The sequence below is a fragment of the Lissotriton vulgaris genome, chromosome 8, assembly GCF_964263255.1.
Source record: "Lissotriton vulgaris chromosome 8, aLisVul1.2, whole genome shotgun sequence".
Taxonomy (NCBI): Eukaryota; Metazoa; Chordata; class Amphibia; order Caudata; family Salamandridae; genus Lissotriton; species Lissotriton vulgaris.
Genome location: NC_141696.1, coordinates 808,178,665 through 808,196,964, shown reverse-complemented (window position 1 = coordinate 808,196,964; position 18,300 = coordinate 808,178,665). Strand labels below are relative to the sequence as shown.

Sequence of the window (18,300 nt, the reverse complement as noted above, 5' to 3'; positions counted from 1 at the left end):
GGTAGTCCCCACTGGTGGCAGCAATATACCTAGCAACAGGGAAAGGAGTTTTGATACAAAGCACCTGAATAAGATAGTGCCCCCCTTTAAGCAAGGGGATGACATCCACAAATGGATTACTGCTTTGGAGAGGGCCTGCACTGTGCAGGGTGTTCCCCAAAGTCAGTGGGCAGCTATCTTGTGGCTCTCCTTTGATGGTAAAGGTAGAGATAAGCTCCTCACTACTAGAGTTGAGGATGCTAACAATTACCAAGTCCTGAAGAATACACTGGTTGATGGGTTTGGTTTAACCACTGAACAATACAGGATGCTGTTCAGAGACACCCAGAAAACTCAGTCTCAGGATTGGACTGACTTTGTTGATTGTGCCACTAAGGCTTTTGAGGGCTGGCTACTGGGTAGTAAGGTTACTGATTTTAAAGGATTGTACAATCTAATTATGAGGGAGCAAATCTTAAGTAATTGTCAGAACCAGTTATTACACCAGCACCTGGTAGACTCTGATCTGACCTCTTCACAAGAATTGGGTAAGAGGGCAGACAAATGGGTCAGAACCAGGGTCAGGCCTAAAAACCAGGGTGGTGACAAAAATCAACCAAGCCTCAAGAGAAGGGTGGGGATAAATCCACAGAGAAGACTTCCCAAGGGCCCCAAAACTCCAACAAGGGTGGTGGGTCCCAGAACACTCCTTCAGAACAGAAGAAACCTTATTGCCATACCTGTAAACAGGTGGGCCATTACAAAAGTGATGCCAGTTGCCCTAAAAATAGCAATAAGGGAAATATACCCCCAGGTAATACTCCTAAACCTCCTGTTACCACTAGTGGTAATCCCCCAGGTGGTGGGAGTGCCCCCAAGAATGTGGTGGGCATTACTTTGGGCAATCAGGAGGACTATGGCCTAGCCAGGTCCCCTGACCACACTCTTGTCTGTGAGACTGGCATGGGGTTTGCCAACTTCACTACTGGACCCCACATTTTGGGAAAGTATAGACAAGAGGTCCTAGTGAATGGTCAGAAACGTGAGGCATTCAGAGACACAGGGGCCAGCATCACCATGGTGATTGACCATCTGGTCCCCTCTGCTCAACTGACCCCTGGTTTTACTTATCAGGTGACAGACATTCATGGAGTAAAGAGAAGGCATCCCATGGCAGTAGTCAAGCTCAGCTGGGGTAATGTCACAGGGCCCATGAGAGTGGCAGTGACAGATAACCTACCTGTAGATTGCTTACTGGGGAATGACCTGGAACTCTCAGCATGGGCTGAGGTGGAGCAAGAAACTCACTCCAGAATGATAGGCCTATCCAGACAGGTTAGTGGGGCAGTAATAGCTACAGCCCCAGTCCCAGAACCATTCCTCCCTGAAAAGGTTGGAAGGGCAGTGGTAGCCACTGCCCAGGCTCAGACAGACTTTTCAGAACAGGATAGGAGGGCTGTGACAGTCACAGCCCAAACACAAACTGAGTGCCCTCCTGAAAAGGTTGGCAAGGTTGAAATGGTCTCAGCCTCTACTCAAACAGACTCCTGAGGGAACCCCCTTAAAAGTAGTTAGGGACCTCCCACAGCTGGACACTGTTGGGCACAGCCAAACATGGGGCCTAAAAACCCCAGACCTGACCTGTCCCTCCAGTAAGCCAAACAGAGGGACTCAGCCTCCAGCTTTAGGTAGCCAGAGGCTGACCCTGAGAGCTCAGTGCATCTCAGCTAAAGAAAGAAAGGCACACATGATGAATGGTGATTGGAGGAAGTTGAGCCCAAAGGTAGAGGAGCCTCACTTCAGTACTCCATCCCAGTATCAGTCTTCTTCTTTCCCAAGACACACCAAAGGCAGAGATTCCCTATGGTGGAGACCCTCAGATACCCTTAGGGTGAGGGGTTGCCTAGTGGACCATGACACAGGGGGAAACCAAGCCAGAGCTGGTCCTTCCTTATATGGCCACTTAGGTAATAGAGGCTTACCTGGACAAGGATAGCCTTATCTCCTTTCGTTTGGGGGGGGGGGGTTGTGTAGGAAGGTACCTCCTGACTATGGTTGCCCCCAACTTTTTGCCCTGTGTTTTAGCTGGTTTTTGACATAGTCGACCTGGGGCCCTGCCAATCAGGACCCCAGGCCTACTGCTCTCTCTGTAAAATGGATTCCATGTACCCTAGGTGCATTTCCAATTGGTACTGGGCCACCCTATCAGACCCTGTAACTCAGGGCATGGGTGTACCCAGGGCTGCCAGGGGCTGCAGCATGTATTATGCCACCCCTGGCTGGCCTCCTAAATTTGACACAACTGGCTGCATGACAGCTGGGGCAAAGTTGTGTAATCACCCTTTGCTGTAGATATAGTATACCTATATCTAACCCTAAAAATGGACACACAGATTCCTATCAGTCACTCCTATGGCAGGCCTTGACAATCCTGAAGGCAGAGTGCTTGGAATTGTGTGAGATGGTGCTCTGGCATGAGCTGAGCCTGTCTGCAGCTTGCGGAACCAAGTCCTAATAGCTGTTCCATGATAACGCATACCATATACTCTTAAGTGCATTATAATCCTCGCGGTTAAATGCTATCTTTGGTATTGCTTTATCAAAACATGTCGAGTAAGGTGTCATACGAATTGGAATACTAACCCCTCGCCAATTCTGGCGACGGGGTTAGCATTCCACCCTTCTAGAGGGACACGACATGTATGTAACTGTGAACCCCGGTTAAAGTTAAATGAAGCCTCAGCTCCACAAAATGGATGCTGCCACCACAGACACAAGTCTGACCCCCTGCAGCTGGGAGTCCTTCCAGCGAGGGGAGCCTGGACAAAGGGTTTCCTGTCAGGGGCGGTGCTAGCACCGTCCCAGACATGGTTTTGTGTATCCTGGGTAGGCAGGGCTTTACAGGAAGGTGACTGCTGAGTGGCACCCCGGTGCTCACTACGCATAGGCCGGTCAGAACCAGTTCCAGGGGCACACCAGCCCCTGGCCTGGGGAAAGTCCGGCATGGCAGAGGGGTGTAACCACCCCCCTCCTAGTCCCACCCGTAGGCAGGACCTAGTCACCGGGTCAGCCCCTTTTTTAGTATAAAGATAGGAGCGGGCCCCCTGTTCAAATTAGATCATCTTTGGAATCAAGACACGACTTTCTGCGAAAGACATCAAGATTTCCTTCTTCAAGATTCTCCCTTGTGGCTAAGGAGTAGTCACCCTGCATCAAGCGGGCACCATCCTAAGAACACTGCGGTCTGCTGCAAGTCCTTCTTCACGAATCCGACGACCCAGCTCGACGAGACCCGGCTTCCCTGGCACCTCTGACCTCTACTCACCTGTACAGCAAAGCTGAGAACTGTGAGTGCGACGAGTCCTCGAGGGACCGACAATCGCCAAGACTGCACGACTTCTTTGCAACAAGCCCACCGTGTGCTCCACTGGTGAGTGCTTTGGGGTCCGAGAAGCCCCAAACCTGAGCAGCTCCAGCACCGAAGATCAGCCCTCCAGCATCTCCACGATCTGCGTGGGGCCCTTCTGCTTTTGCGTGCTCACCGCGCTGTGTGGCTACTAGCCGGCTGGCTTGTGGCCTTCTTCACGATGCCCGACGACATCACTGCTGCTGGTCTGGTTGCTCCAGACTGGCCCTTGCTTCCTTCTTCAAGAGAGGCACCCCGGACCCTCCTGGTCCACTCCAGACGCCATTTTGAGTCCACCGCGTGGGCTTGAATTTGCCAAGGCTTTGTTGCCTAATCCTGGGTCCAGCGACGCTGACAGCTTCATCCATCGTGAGACAGCTCGCTCCTCCATCTTGGTCACCGACAACGCCTCCTGGTCCGTGAGATCTGCGAGCACAGCGTCACCCACTCACCTAGTCGAGGTGACTACCATCCGGTGCCCTCCTGGTGCCACCTGACTACTGGCTAGTAGTCTCGAACTTGGTCCCCTCTGCTTTCAGGTGTCATCTTCCTTCGATCCAGGCTTGGATCCATCGAACTTTCTTCACTGGTCGCCTGCCAGCAACTTCTTCCTTCCAGGCTCCTGGTCCGTCTACGAGGATTCCCGACGTCTTTTGAGACCTATGCAGCTGCAGCCCCTGGGCTAGGTAACTTCGGCATTTTGGTGCCCCAGCATAGCCTCACTATCCAAGGGTCAGGATCCACTTTCGTTTTCCTCCTACCAGGTCGGGTTCGCCCGAGAACACTAACTTTGTCATTACTAGCTACCATAGACTTTGTCCCGCATCACGCGTGAGAGTGCACACTCTGCACCCGAGTCCCCTAGACCTCCTAGAAGTAATCTGAAGATTCTATAGTCAAGTCCTAGTGAATCCTAAGCCTATTAGTACTGTAATTACCTGCTAGTAATTTCGCATTCCACTTTCAGAGTATATGGTTTTCCGTGCCCCTCGGGCATTTGTATATACTGTGCTAACTTAAGTATTTTCGTAAGAGTTTTGTTTTGTGCTTAGTACCCTGTCCTCATAAAGAGTACAGGGCTGTTGTGATTCTTAATAAATATCTTGTTTATTTTCATAACACTTGTGTGGTGTCCTTTCACTGGGTATTCAAGGGGTATATGTGTGGTAAACAGCTGGCTTAACACGCTCTCTCGAGTCTTTAGCCTTAGACTGCTCGTATCCATGCTACTAGGATAGCTGGTCTATAAGGTTGACTTACAACCAATCATCAATAAGGGTTGCTGGACTGATACATAGTGTTCACTAGAATAGTGAGCACTGCATATCAGGCCAACTTCTCACACTCAGCTCTTCCAGTGTCAGATGGATGGATGGAACAGATCAGCGCAGTGGCCGCTGTTGGAGTGCCACTGACCAGAGCACCATGGATCACAATAGAGGGGCACCCTGGAGCACAATAGTGGAGCACTTCAGGAGGCCGGCCGCGCCCAGCCACACCTGGCGCCCGGTCGTCTGCAACTCGCCGGTGGGCCCCTGAAGGCCTCTGAAGGTTTCTGTGCAGGGACGGAACGGAATGACAAAGTCCAGCAGGGGGCCACGGGTTGGCCGTAGACCGCAATCTGCTGGCAGCAATTTGGAGAGGCAGTGAGGCAGTGTCCTCCTTCTCCTCCTCTCACAGTGGCGGTTTTTGGTCAGCACGAAAACACGGACTGGGGAGAACTTAAATAATGTACACAGCCTGCTGGTAACTTTTTTCCCGAGAGCATGTGCAGTAAGAGAATGGACAAACTTACTGTCTTGTGAACTTAGAAAACATTACCTAAATCAAAATGGCTATATGTTTTCCCGCCGTAACGAAATTCACTAAGCAATATTGTTTAAAACAAATGCTCTTTCTGTCACGTATGATTGCCTTTTTAAACAAGCATTTGCAATGCAATAGGTCTTGAATTTGCGAGACTTTAAGCTAGTGGCATTGCAAATGCAATGCTTTTTATTTTAGTTTTAAGAAAACAACACATCAATAAAATGCATTGTCATTTACAATGCCAACAGCTTAAACTTTAGCAAATTCTAGACCTGGTGAAATGGTTATAAAAGCCCTCCATGCCGAAGTTTCACTTTAATGGTAGTCGCGCCCCTTTCTTTAGATACAGCTCATCTAAAGAAAGGTGCACAGGCACCTTTAAAATGAAAGTGTGGTATGAGGAACTTTTACAAAAAAATGGCATTTGTTTGTGAAGTTGGCCCAATAAAAATGTAAAAGCAGGGGCCGTACAGAAGCCGTAGTATGGCGTCTGGAGGCAAAGCGGGCATCCTTACAGGAAAGCAATACGTGCCTGCAATACAGGAAAATCATTAAAGAAAACAGTGCTCAAAGACTATAGATAAAACAGACTGTGTAACAACAAAACTAAAAAGTCCAGTCCTTATGGGGGTTAAAAATGCAGACAAGGCGGTACTAAAGAGAGACTACAAAACTTATTCATGAATCAAAAGCAACCATTTATAAACAACAGTTATAGGAGCCAATTGTAAAGATGGACGGAAAATGGGTGGAGCTTCAAGTCCATACCTGAATACAGCATGTCACGCAGAGCAGGGCATGCGCTGCCCAGGTTTGACCTAAAATGCAGTCCAAAACACATTTTCTTTTTAAAAAATACGTACCACAGCTTAAACATTTAAATGTTGCCGACCACCATTTTGTAGTCAGTTGCTCTGTGACACTGATCACTTCCAAAGGTGTCTGACACCTGCACTGTCAATAACTGTTATAGCTCGAGACAGACCCACCAAGGGCCCTATTACGCATGGCTGCACCAGCGCTAGTTGTCGATGTGTGCCAGAGTATACACCTGATCGCATTACAGAGGATCGATTTGTAATGCGCCATGATGTTGGCGCAGACTTTGAGCTCTGTATTAATGTGCGTTTGCGTCTGTGTGCATAGTGTATTAGCGCGCAGATGCAAACGCACGTAAGCACAAACATACTCTGGCACACATCGACAACTAGCGCCCGCGCAGTCATGCGTAATACGGCCCCTATTGAGCAAAGTAAGTACTAGGTTTAGGGCTGCTTTTCTATTATAAGCTAAGAAATACATTGCTAAAAAGTCTTTGTAAGATATTTTTGATATATTTCAGAAGACTTATGTTAAAACGAAGTAATAGTGCAGACATCTCTTGTAGAAGGTATAGGTAGATTTATTCACGTAGTAATCAGCAGGTATACAGTTACAAGAAGATCCTTAGTAAATCAGGTAGTCTCTGGTAAAGCCCCACCAGGAGCAAGGTCCACTCTGCTCAGCCCATCACACCAACTGAATTTCCCCACATACAAAGCAACCCCAACATTCCACGTGACATCATCGCAGGCAGAGAGAGAACCAGAAAGGAGAGACTGAAATAGCAATAAGCACATTACAACACATCCCCCTTCTTAATAATTAAACAAACAAGGGAATGGAAGACAAAGAGAATGTATAATATATAAAACAAAAAAACATCCCCTAAACATTCAAAAGAAAAGAAGAAGACGAGAAAGCATTAATAAACTCAACCAACACAACCCTCCCCTTAGATAATGATCATACGCACAAAAAGAAATGCATAGATGGAAAACGCACTTACGATGCATAGATGGAAAACGCACTTCCGACAGAAAGAAGAAGACACAGTATCAACACAATATAATACCTCCTTCTCCCTGAAAATGATCATAAACAAAAGAAATGCAAAACAAGAAAATACCATCCTAAAAAACCAATAAATCCAAAACTGAACACAAAACCTAATGTGCCATACACAAAAACTGCAGTAAAACAAATCAAGCACAAAACTAAACCCGGATAAACTGGGGCAAGACAGGGATCTACAACCCTAACTGCACAAAACCCAAAACAAAGGGTAACAAGTGTGATGAGGGGAGTTAAACTAGACTTGAGGTAACTCTCCACGTGTGTACCCGTCACACACAGACTGAGTAACACCAGACAACCAAAAACCTAGGGTATCCCTTAACCCCATGTGTGTAGCCATCACACACAGCATGCACACACAAATCAAAACCTAGGGTATCCCTTAACCCCAAAAGTGCAATACTCACATCACACACAGTCTATAAAGCATGTGAACATAACACCAAGTAAATCAAAAACCTAGAATAACATTAGACCCAAAATAACTGCAGGGTGTCCTTCAATCCATGACACACCAAAGACAAACTGCTCTGGCATCCCAAACAGATGACAAAGAAACATCCATGCAAAACAACAATCACCCAAAAGCAAAAATAACATTACAATGACCAGCATAAATAAAGTAATTAACAGTCTCGAGGTCCGATGAGCGATCCCTCATCCGAAGTCTTCAATCTGCGTTCGTAGTCTGCTGGTAATAATATAAATCCCCAAAAGTCTAAACAATCTAGTGACATGTTTGCTGGTAAATGCCCCCTCCATTGGTAAATTGTTCTTCTGTACCTTTTCGTAGTGTAACACGAAGCATTATACACTTGAAAATCTTCACCCCACTTCTGCTCAGCTCCGTGTTACATGCTCGAAATAAATAACAGGGAGTGAGCTGCCCGAGATGTGCCAGTGTCTGGGGTGATAGGTAGTAACGACATTGTCATTACGTGCAGGCAAACTTGAAAAGCACCAACACGCAGCATTGCAACTGATGACGTTATGACGCTGACTAATCACCGAATCCCTCTGTAGGATTCCAGTGCGTCATCAGTCAGAACAGGAAGCCCAGGCGTGAAGAGCTCCTGCTCCAACGAACTTTCACCGAGAGCCCGGACCGAAGGAATCACAGTGCGAGTACAGCACTAGTCCAGCTGCTAAGGTAATTTCAAAAGTCAAAACAGTTATACATTTCTCACACAGTCGAGATTGCGTAGTTGCAAACAATTAGTTTACAATAATGACGATGTAAGATCCATCACGTTGTCTGTGATTTTAAAAATGGTCAAAGACAGTTAATGTATCTGAGGTGCTGACACTTATTTTCCACTCCGATCAGTTTTAAAACAGATGCGCTGGGTGTAGTTCATTATACTTCTTAGGCTCATGATCTGACAGCTCAAACTGATTCATTACTTCCCTCCTTCCGTCACGGTGCTAATGTTGTTAAAATCTTGACTTAACTGCTCGAATGGAGTCAGTTTCTCCCATCCTCGTCGCCAGTGTTAAAACGAAGTAATAGTGCAGACATCTCTTGTAGAAGGTATAGGTAGATTTATTCACGTAGTAATCAGCAGGTATACAGTTACAAGAAGATCCTTAGTAAATCAGGTAGTCTCTGGTAAAGCCCCACCAGGAGCAAGGTCCACTCTGCTCAGCCCATCACACCAACTGAATTTCCCCACATACAAAGCAACCCCAACATTCCACGTGACATGATCGCAGGCAGAGAGAGAACCAGAAAGGAGAGACTGAAATAGCAATAAGCACATTACAACAACTTACCTGTTTCATAGCTACCTGTATTAGTGTACAAGGAATGAATTACTTCTAAAGTAAAAACATTTTTCTTTGGTGTGGTAAAATAAGGTTTCAAATAAATGTTTCAATAAATAACAATGCTTTAAAAAAATTACAACAATATCCCCTTGGGACACTTTCATCAGAATCTTAGGAGGGGCAAATGTATTAAACAAAAGGGAAAACACAATTTAAAATATATGTTCAAAGAACAGACCTATTACCCCAAAACAAGGGTGCTGAGAACATCCCTTATGATGTTCCTAGAGAGCGCCAATGAAAATTTTGGTGAAATGCAACTACTCTTTAATAGTCTCTCAGTTCAGCTACTGGACACTGCTAGAGGGGGCGGTTTTATGTTTTTTGAAAAATGATGTGGGGCTATTTCGTATAACAATATAGTTGTGCAATCTCCATGTTTTAGAGCAGTTTCTAGTGCTTTGATGATTGCAACGTTGACACAACATATGGTGCATATGTTTTCTAAAAAACTCCATTTGTCATTTTTTCCCACAGTACAAGGAATCTGTTATGACACTTACATTCCAGTCAAACCGTACTCCTTATAACAGAAAAGACTTGTCTTGTTAGTGTAAGTATAACGTTGTTATACTGATTCTGGAAAGAAAATGAAGGGTTTTAAAAAAAATATGAACCCATTTTAAGACCATCCCTAGGGGCAGGTGCTGGACAGTGGCTGGGTGGTGGATACTTTGCTATTCTCACTCCTCTGGGGGCATCCCTTAGGGCAGGTGCTGAACATTAACTGGGGCCAATTTTGCTATTCCCACTCCACTTGGGGCATCCCTCAGGGCAGGTGCTGGACAGTGGCTGGGGTCAATATGATTGCATCCATTCTGCTGGGGGTCACTCAGGAGAGGTGCCGGAGAGTGGCTGGGGGTTATATGTACTATTCCCACACTGCTGTGGGCTTCCCTCAGGACAGGTGCTAGACAGTGACTGGGGATCAGAATTACTTTCATCCCTCTGCTGGGGGTGACCCTCAGGGCAGGTGCTGGACAGTGGCTAGGGGTCAGAATTACTATTCCCTCTCCTCTGGGGGTATCCATCAGGGCAGGTGCTGGACAGCGGGTGGGGGGATATTTACTCTTCCCACTTTGTGGGGCCCTCGAAGGCAGGTGATGGACAGTGGTTGGAGGGCTAATTTACTATCCCCACTCTGCTGGGGTAGTCCCTCAGGGCAGGTGTTAGACAGTGGCAGGGGGGCTAAATTAATATTCCCACTCAGCTGGGTGCATCCCCAGAGCAGGTGTTGGACAGCGAGTGGGGGCTATTTGCTCTTCCCACTTTGTGAGGTGCCCCTCAGGGAAGGTGATGGACAGTGGTTGGAGGGCTAATTTAGTATTCCCACTCTACTGGGGGTGTCCCTCAGGACAGGTGCTGTACTGTGGCTGGGAGGCTAATTTACTATTCCCAATCTGCTGGGGGTATCTCTCAGGGCAGGTGCTGGACAGTGGCTGGGGGGCAAATCTACTATTCCCACTCCACTCCGCTGGTAGGTAAACATAAGGCATATTGAACTTTTGAATTTCACACATTGTCTTCCAATTCAAAATGTCCTTTGTCTATTTTTCACCTCTTGCAGAAAGTTATAGTTTGTTTTTTCTCCACCCTACTAACAGAACATTTTTAAGAAATTTCAGTTTCATACAATAATAATGAAGTTATTATGCCTTTTCTTTTTTTATTTCGTTTTCACAGGCCTGAACAAAATGGCATCTTCCCGCCAAGCTTTAAATGTCAAATCTACATGTGGAAACCGATGTACAATGGCTATCTTGACTGTAAGGATAAGATAACTGAGCAAAGGAATTATTGGCGGTGTGCACATTATCATTCATCCCAATGAAGAGGCAGAGTAGTTACTCTAGAGCGTACAGTCCTTAGTACAATAGAACATAACCACTCTGCCTCTGCAATGGAGATATAAGTTAGAGAACACGTGCAGCACATAAGAATTATTGCATACTCTTCCAATGATAACTGTAGCTTAGTTTTGTGGGAGGTATTGCAAAATATTCTCATGCATGTTGCTAGAAGTATGGCCACATTTCCCAACCTCTGTAGAATGGTACAAAGAATAAAACAGGCTAGTAATCCACAACGTAGGGGGTGTGGCTAACCGCCGAGCATGGCGGATGTGAGCTGAAGGAGCTTAGTGGCAAAACCTGACACTTCATCAAAATATCCTGTAAGAACAGGGTGCCACCGAATCACAAACAACTGCATAATGCGGTGGAACAACTGAGGAACTGGCAGCTTGACTACAGAGAGCACGGTCACCGTAAAACAAAGGTACAGAGTCGCTACTGCTGCAAGGGACGCCTCAGGGGAAGGGCGGTGAGAGACACTGGTTACTGCTGAGTGAACTGGCGTGCTAGGACAATGGAGTAAACCTCCCCCTGCCCATGAGCACTAACCGAGGACTATAGCTATAAATGCACACCAGCTGCATGATCCCTGAAACTTAGTGGGCTGCGAGGCAGAGCCGATCGGAGACAAGGAGGCAAAATGGCATCCGGTGGAAAACGAAAGTATAGGATGTGAGCCATTGAGGATTGTGGGGACTCTGCGGGAGCATAGCGGAGGCCTGTGGACACAGGCTGGGAGCAGACTATAACCAGTGGAAGTGAAGAACTCAGCTGGGCACAGAGGAAGTGCAGCGAGCACGATTCCGCTGGTGCCACGTTGTGCAGATTGCACCCTATCCGCACGCGTTGGTGCAGCAGCGACAAAGCCCTGAGACTGTGGAAACCGGGAGCCAGTGATGTGAATGGCTTGAGACTCACCCGGTTGGTCCATAGCGCAACACCAAGAATTGGGCTGGTAGCAGAGTTGCGACATTGATACCTAGCCAACTAATGGCGCTTTATAGGGGCCTAAGCAGAATGCAGTGGAGTGACGACGCAACAAGCCATATAGAAGTGATGGGACACTGTGACTCCATACACGCCACTATTGGGTCCTGAATACTTGCTGATAATTACTATGAGGTGGACGTGCGATCTGACGACAGCTGATACTGGAACCTGGAGGCCTCAGTGATTGGAGATGAAGTTGTGCAGCACACTGCATCCACGCTTTGCACCTAAATGGTCTGAATAAGTTGAACACCGCTGCAGGATATTGTATCATCCAGTGCAGTTGCAGCTGGGAATTGATAGGTTTTTATATAGGAAACATATATGGTAACATTAGAGCATAATAGCAATAAAAACGAGGGTTAAATGGGATGTCAAAGAGAGAAAAGGAGGCTCACAGAGAAGAATTCTGATAATGCATTTGTATTTATATAAATAAATAAATCAAAGTATATACATTTACACAAATCTGTCAATGCAAAAAGTGTCCCCAGTGTATATATAAAGAGAACCAAACGAACATTTGGGTGTTTATTGGTGACTGTATTTACAAGGTTTCTGTGCAATTCTTTTTTTCAAGCAAAGCGATCATTCTGAATATGTACAAGATAGATGTACAGACACTTTACACAATCATAAATTTGTAAGGTTCGTTATCCTTTTTATCGTCGACGGCGACGACGTTTCGACCCTGTGGTACAGTTGACTTGTCAATGAATGTGGTCAAGGGTGGGTCGCTGTACACCATTTCCTGGTGGGCAGATTCACTCGGACTGCCGCTGTGCCATCATAGCAAATACTTGAGGCATTATCCTCTACAATGATCGCTCCATTTTGGGCAAAATCAAGCCTTCTGGATTCATTCCCATCTTGAGACAGCATCGCGCTTCATCTGTTCTGCGACCCACCCTTGACCACATTCATTAATAGGTCAACTGTACCACTGAACCCGGCCGGGTGGGGCAGCAAATTTTACAGCAATATAGGGTTGCATGGGGTACCAGACAGGGCTGCCCCCTATCACCCCTGCTGTTCATTTTAGCTTTAGAACCTCTCTTGCATAAATTCTGCTCTATAGCAGGTCATAAGGGGATTGTGATGGGACCCACACCCTCCATGTTTGCTACGTTTTAAACACTTTCCGGGGTCTCAATCAATGAGAACAAATCCTATGTTTATTTTTTTAATGATGCGACACGCACTGGGACACTGAACTTTGGGAACTGGTCATTCCATATAGCACCTATCACTTTCAAATATCTAGGAATAAATATATATAGGGACACAATGGATCTTCTAGATGGCAACTTTCATCGCACTATCACTTTCCTCAGGTCCCAAATAAAGTTTTGTCTCCTTCCCTATATCGGTGGCAGGCAAGGTGGCAATTGCCAAAATGGTGGTGCTACCTAGATTATTGTATTTTTTCACTAATTTACCCATTATGGTGCCGGTACAGATATTCAAATTACTGCCCTCCATACTGATTAGGTTAATATGGGGCAAAGGCCGGAGGCATATAGGGATTGCAAAACTACAATTAGATGCTAAACAGTGTGGGTTAGGGTTCCCTGACCTGAAAGCTTACTGCTACGCCAGTCAGTTACAGTTGCTAGCGCATTGGTTGGGGGGGCAAAATCTGCAGGAGATAAACTTATCCTAACTGGCTTGGCAAAGGGGTGAGGTACATACACTACTATTGCCCAACAGCAAGATCTCCCCAACGGCGCCTCATTTACTAAGAATTGCATTCTTGTATTGGAGGAATGCCATATGGTACACCAAATCAATGACTCCATACACCCCTACTATCCCTCTTCTGGGGATCCTCACACAACTAGGCAGGGTTACCAATAGGAGATTGTTAGCATGGGAAGATGAGAGAGTGACCACCGTGTGTGCATTCTTCAAATACGGTACCCTAATGCCTCACAATGTATTATTTCGAGACCACGGAGTGCCCAACACGCTGTTTCTTCTAAACACCAGTATCTATTGCTACATACGTACCACATGGGCCCCAGGGGGGGTACAACCGGCAACTACTCACAATGTAACATTTGATGGGAAATGGGTGACACTTAACCAAATGGCTGTACAAAGGAATCTGCACAATAGCAGCTGTACCACTCCAACCCCTTCGTAACAAATGGGATATGGATGTAGGCCGAGCACTCAGTGTCAAAGAATGGAGCGTTAAAATAGAATAACCGAGAAATGTATTGAGAAACCCGAAATTCAAGTTTATTCAACTCATGCTCTTACATAGAGCCTACCTGACTGAGTGTTTTGTTCCAAAACGCATTGGATGTATGCCCACGCTGTCAATCGCCGGCAGTTTGTCTCTTACATATGCTGTGGAGTTGCCCACGTTTGCGACACTATTGGGTATCAGTTTGTGAGATATTAACAGATATAGCTCCTGTGCAAAATTACGACCGGATGGAATATTGTTTGTTAGGACTAGGTCCAAAAGGGAAGAAAGGTAGCCCAGTCACCGAATTCAGTAATCTTGCAGTTATATTTTTGAAACTTAACATTCCCATGAAATGGAAAACTGCCAGGTCACCATCACTGAAGGAATGGCACGCTGAGATGGTGAGATGGGGAAGGGCGGAAAGTGCAGAACTAAAAAGGGAGGAATAACAGTGGCTGGGCATGAAACCCATCTCTATGTAATGGAATATGTTATTGGTAGAATTTATACCTATAGAAAGTCCTCTAAAGTAACCATGAACCTCCCGCTCCACAAGGGGTTGCAGTCACCTTTTATTTTGCCTTTTCAGGTGTAACTCTCTTTGGGGTCTATGTTAAAGGTTCCATAATTGGAAGATCCATTAATGAAATAACCAAGTCACTTTTTACCAATTCGGTAACTTCCTGATGTAGGTGGGACTCTTCGAGTCCCAATGGCCTTACAGATTTGGTATTTTACCACCCAATCCAATTGGGTGGTAAAATACCGAATCCAGGTGTGCATGCACATGTGTGCATGCACACCTATGCCATGTGACAGACTGACATGCCCTTAGGGCATGTCTGTGTGCCACATGGCACACATGCCAGTATTTGGGGTGCTAGAATCTGTATTTACCGAATTCGGTAATGCCCATTGATTCCTATAGGCTTTAATGCCCCTAGGAATCAATGGGCATTACCGAATCGGTATTTACCGATTCGGTAAATACTGATTGTTACAGAATCGGTAATTCAATTACCGATTTCACCTACATCTCCCCCCTTCTATTTTACCGATTCATAAATACCGAATAGGTAAAATTCGGTATTTATGAATCGGTAAAATATACTTACCTACATCTGGCCCTTTGAGAGATGGGCACAGGGTGTAGAAAAACGAAATTCAGCTAAACAACACAAGAGATGGCCCAACTCGTTCCAGGGAACAGGGCTCTTAAGACCAATAAGCAAGGAAAAAGATCGCTGGAGGTAAAGTCAAATATACTTCCAAATCTAGTCTCATACTCTCAAACAACTCCAAAAACTCACCAATTCTACGGCATACAAATTGAACCTCAAACTGAAATGTAGTGCTTGCACAATATTTATTTATATTTATTTATAAAAAACAGCAAAAGATTTACCTCACATCATGTATCTGTTAAAAATCTCAAATAATCAATAAACATACACAAAAAAATAAATTAAAAATCACAATTTATGCAATACAATGTTTTCTATAAACATATTCAAACACAAGAAACAAAGACCCAACAACATATACAGTTACTATAATCTGTTCAAAATCCATATGATCCAAATATAGTACATTATACGTAGGGAGCCTTTGATTAAAAGTTTTTTTTCTTATCTAAATGTCCCTTGTTTTTTTAGATTCTTGGCATCGACGCGTTTCGGTGGTATGGCAGCTTTTAAAAGGAAACCACCTTTTTCAGGACAAGAACTGTTAAAGGGTCACTTCTCTCCACGTTATAGCTATTATATCTCTACAAAAGGAAACAGATATCAACCAGGATGTCAGCAATACATGTGATCCTAAAATAATGAAAATCATTCATTGTTTTGAACTATGTACTCTAGCCCGGCAGATGTTACTACCCCGTGTCTCCCAGAGATACATTCCTCCTACTATTGGAGTTCATGTTGCTCAGCACTACATTTCAAATTAGAGTAGGGTCTAAGGGTACCATTCCCTTTCCTTTCATACCCCCCCTTAATGCATCCCATTTAAAAGAAACTTATACAGCCACATACTTCATTCATACTCATATGCTGCTATTTGCTCTAATGGTTAGACTGACCACAATTACTGTAGGGTTGTACTTCTTGATCAGATTGCTTGTTGTCCTATCCTAGATCCTTCCTGTCACCGCATCTGAGCCAAGGGATAAGATTTTGATGTAAGCAACTTACTTAATGGTTCTTATTGACATTCTTATTGTCCGCACCAATTGCTGCCACTCATTACCTCAGGAATTGTTGCATGTGGCGTGTGTCTTTCCTTTTTCTATCTCACCCGTGTTTAGCCTCGTCTTTCCTTTTTTTCAAAGGCGCCCAATGCTTTTTATGTTGCACACTTTAAAATGATTGTAGCTACTACAAATAGAGAGGAAAACAGCACATTATAATATGATTGTTCACTTTGTCTCTATATATATTTAGTTGGTGAGAGATTCAGCCCCATTGTCAAGGAAATTGCTTACCTTTATTAAAAATGCTTTTTTGTATGATTAAAAGCGATGAGGGAGTCTTATTCTCCCCACATAATGCCCATATCCCTGTAGACTTCTGATGTGTCTATCTGGTTATTTAAATCGTCACGCAATCTGTAAATCATGAGAAGGGAGATTTGTTTGTTTCTCTTTTTTACTCCTCTAGAGTGTTCTTATCTTATTCCTATATTGTTAGTATCCTCTTCTACATCCTTAGCGCACAGTTCTATGTATCTACTCTTTCTCCCTAGCTGTTGTCGGGATTATTACTTACACTTGGCACATCTGTTAGAGCAGTCCAAGGTGTCATCGCTTTAGGCTAGTTAGGCGCTTCAGAGGGTCACTATTTTAATTCTAATAGTTATAATATCCCCCCATATGGATCTTTATCATGTCCCCTGTGTTTTCCCCAAACCTTGGTTCCTTATATAAGATTCTGCTTAGATAACCAGCTACCTGCCCTCTTCTAGGATATATTTATATTCATACCCTGCTACATGTCTCTCCCCACCCCTTTACTCTGGAACAAAAAGGGAATTACACTTCTCCCTCTTTTGTAGCGGTGTCTTAATTTCCCTCTCACCAGAGCATGGGAACTCTCTTAACCTGACTGTCTTCCTATTTATCCCGTACATGACATTCAGCTCTCTCGGAAACCTTAAAAAAAGAAGGGCATTATCTTGATCTCTATGTCCCCCTGTATTTACCCCCTACGTTTACCTGACTGTGTTCCTATTTAGCCCATACATGACATTCGGCTTTCTCGGAAACGTTAAAAAGGCGTGCATTATCTTGATCTCTATGTCCCCCTGTATTTACCCCCTATGTTCAACTAGTGTATTTGTTGTTCTCAAATAGAACCTCACCTCAGCGTTACCGCATTCTTCCTTCCCGTTCATAACAAGAGCGTCATTAACCGCTACTCCATTTTTATCTGTGTGTCTAGTACCAAATCCAGCGCTTGACTCGCGAGATGTTGGTGTCATCGCAGTGGGTCTCTGCCCCTACCGCGCATGTATCGCAGCCATATTGGAGGTACCTGAGTGTATTAAAAATGAAATCTCCTGCAAGAATGCGAGAAAATGTCACTGTCGTGTTGTGTCTTTTACCGCTAACTGTGACTATTTCGCGGCCATATTGGAAGTCGCAGCAATGTCTATCTACATTGCTCGGGGAGTTATAGAGTTCTATTCGATCTGTATCTGGTCTTCCTCCATATTTTAATATTGAACAAAAGTTACTTGCCTTCCCTAAATCTAAGGGGCGAGGTAGTGATTACCCAAATGTAACATTTCTACACACTACCACCCCCCAGATACAAGTTAGGAGCTAACTCATGTTTTTGCTGACCTTGTTCTAGTATAGGCATCCTCTTGTCCCAGCATCTTGTACTTCATATGACCTAGCTTAGATTTATTTTGAAATGATAGTCTCCCAATCCTCCCTGCTATTTGACCCATTCTTGATTGTATCAAATGTAATCATGAACCATTGTTCTTGATGTTTTCTACGCCATACACAATTCCCTATTCTCCTCTGTTCTGTGATCTTTTCCAATACCACCCATCTGATGTCATTAACATTGTGTCCTTTCTCTTTCCAATGGCTCACAAGGGGTGCATGCTCTTTACTCGTATTGATCACAGATCTATGCTCAAATATTGTTTGTCTCAACTCTCTTCCTGTCTCACCTATAAATCCCAGCTCACATGGGCAAAGGATGAGATATACAATGTTTTTGCTCCTACAGTTATTTAATGTTTTAATGTCATGTTTTTGCTGAATTCAGTGTTATGCTCTTCATAACAAGGCATAAGCTACATATGCTACAATTTCCACATTTGTGATT

At 44.8% G+C, this 18,300-nt stretch overlaps 1 long non-coding RNA gene across 1 annotated transcript in view; it reads left to right on the top strand.

Moving 5' to 3' along the window:
* Positions 1–12,278, top strand: part of LOC147698018 (uncharacterized) — a 163,161-nt gene extending 150,883 nt beyond the window's left edge. The window contains exons 6-8 of the long non-coding RNA XR_015299171.1: positions 8,114–8,240; positions 9,395–9,470; positions 10,601–12,278. This is a non-coding gene — a long non-coding RNA (uncharacterized LOC147698018). The remainder of the gene's footprint in view (positions 1–8,113; positions 8,241–9,394; positions 9,471–10,600) is intronic.
* Positions 12,279–18,300: the final 6,022 nt, after the last annotated feature.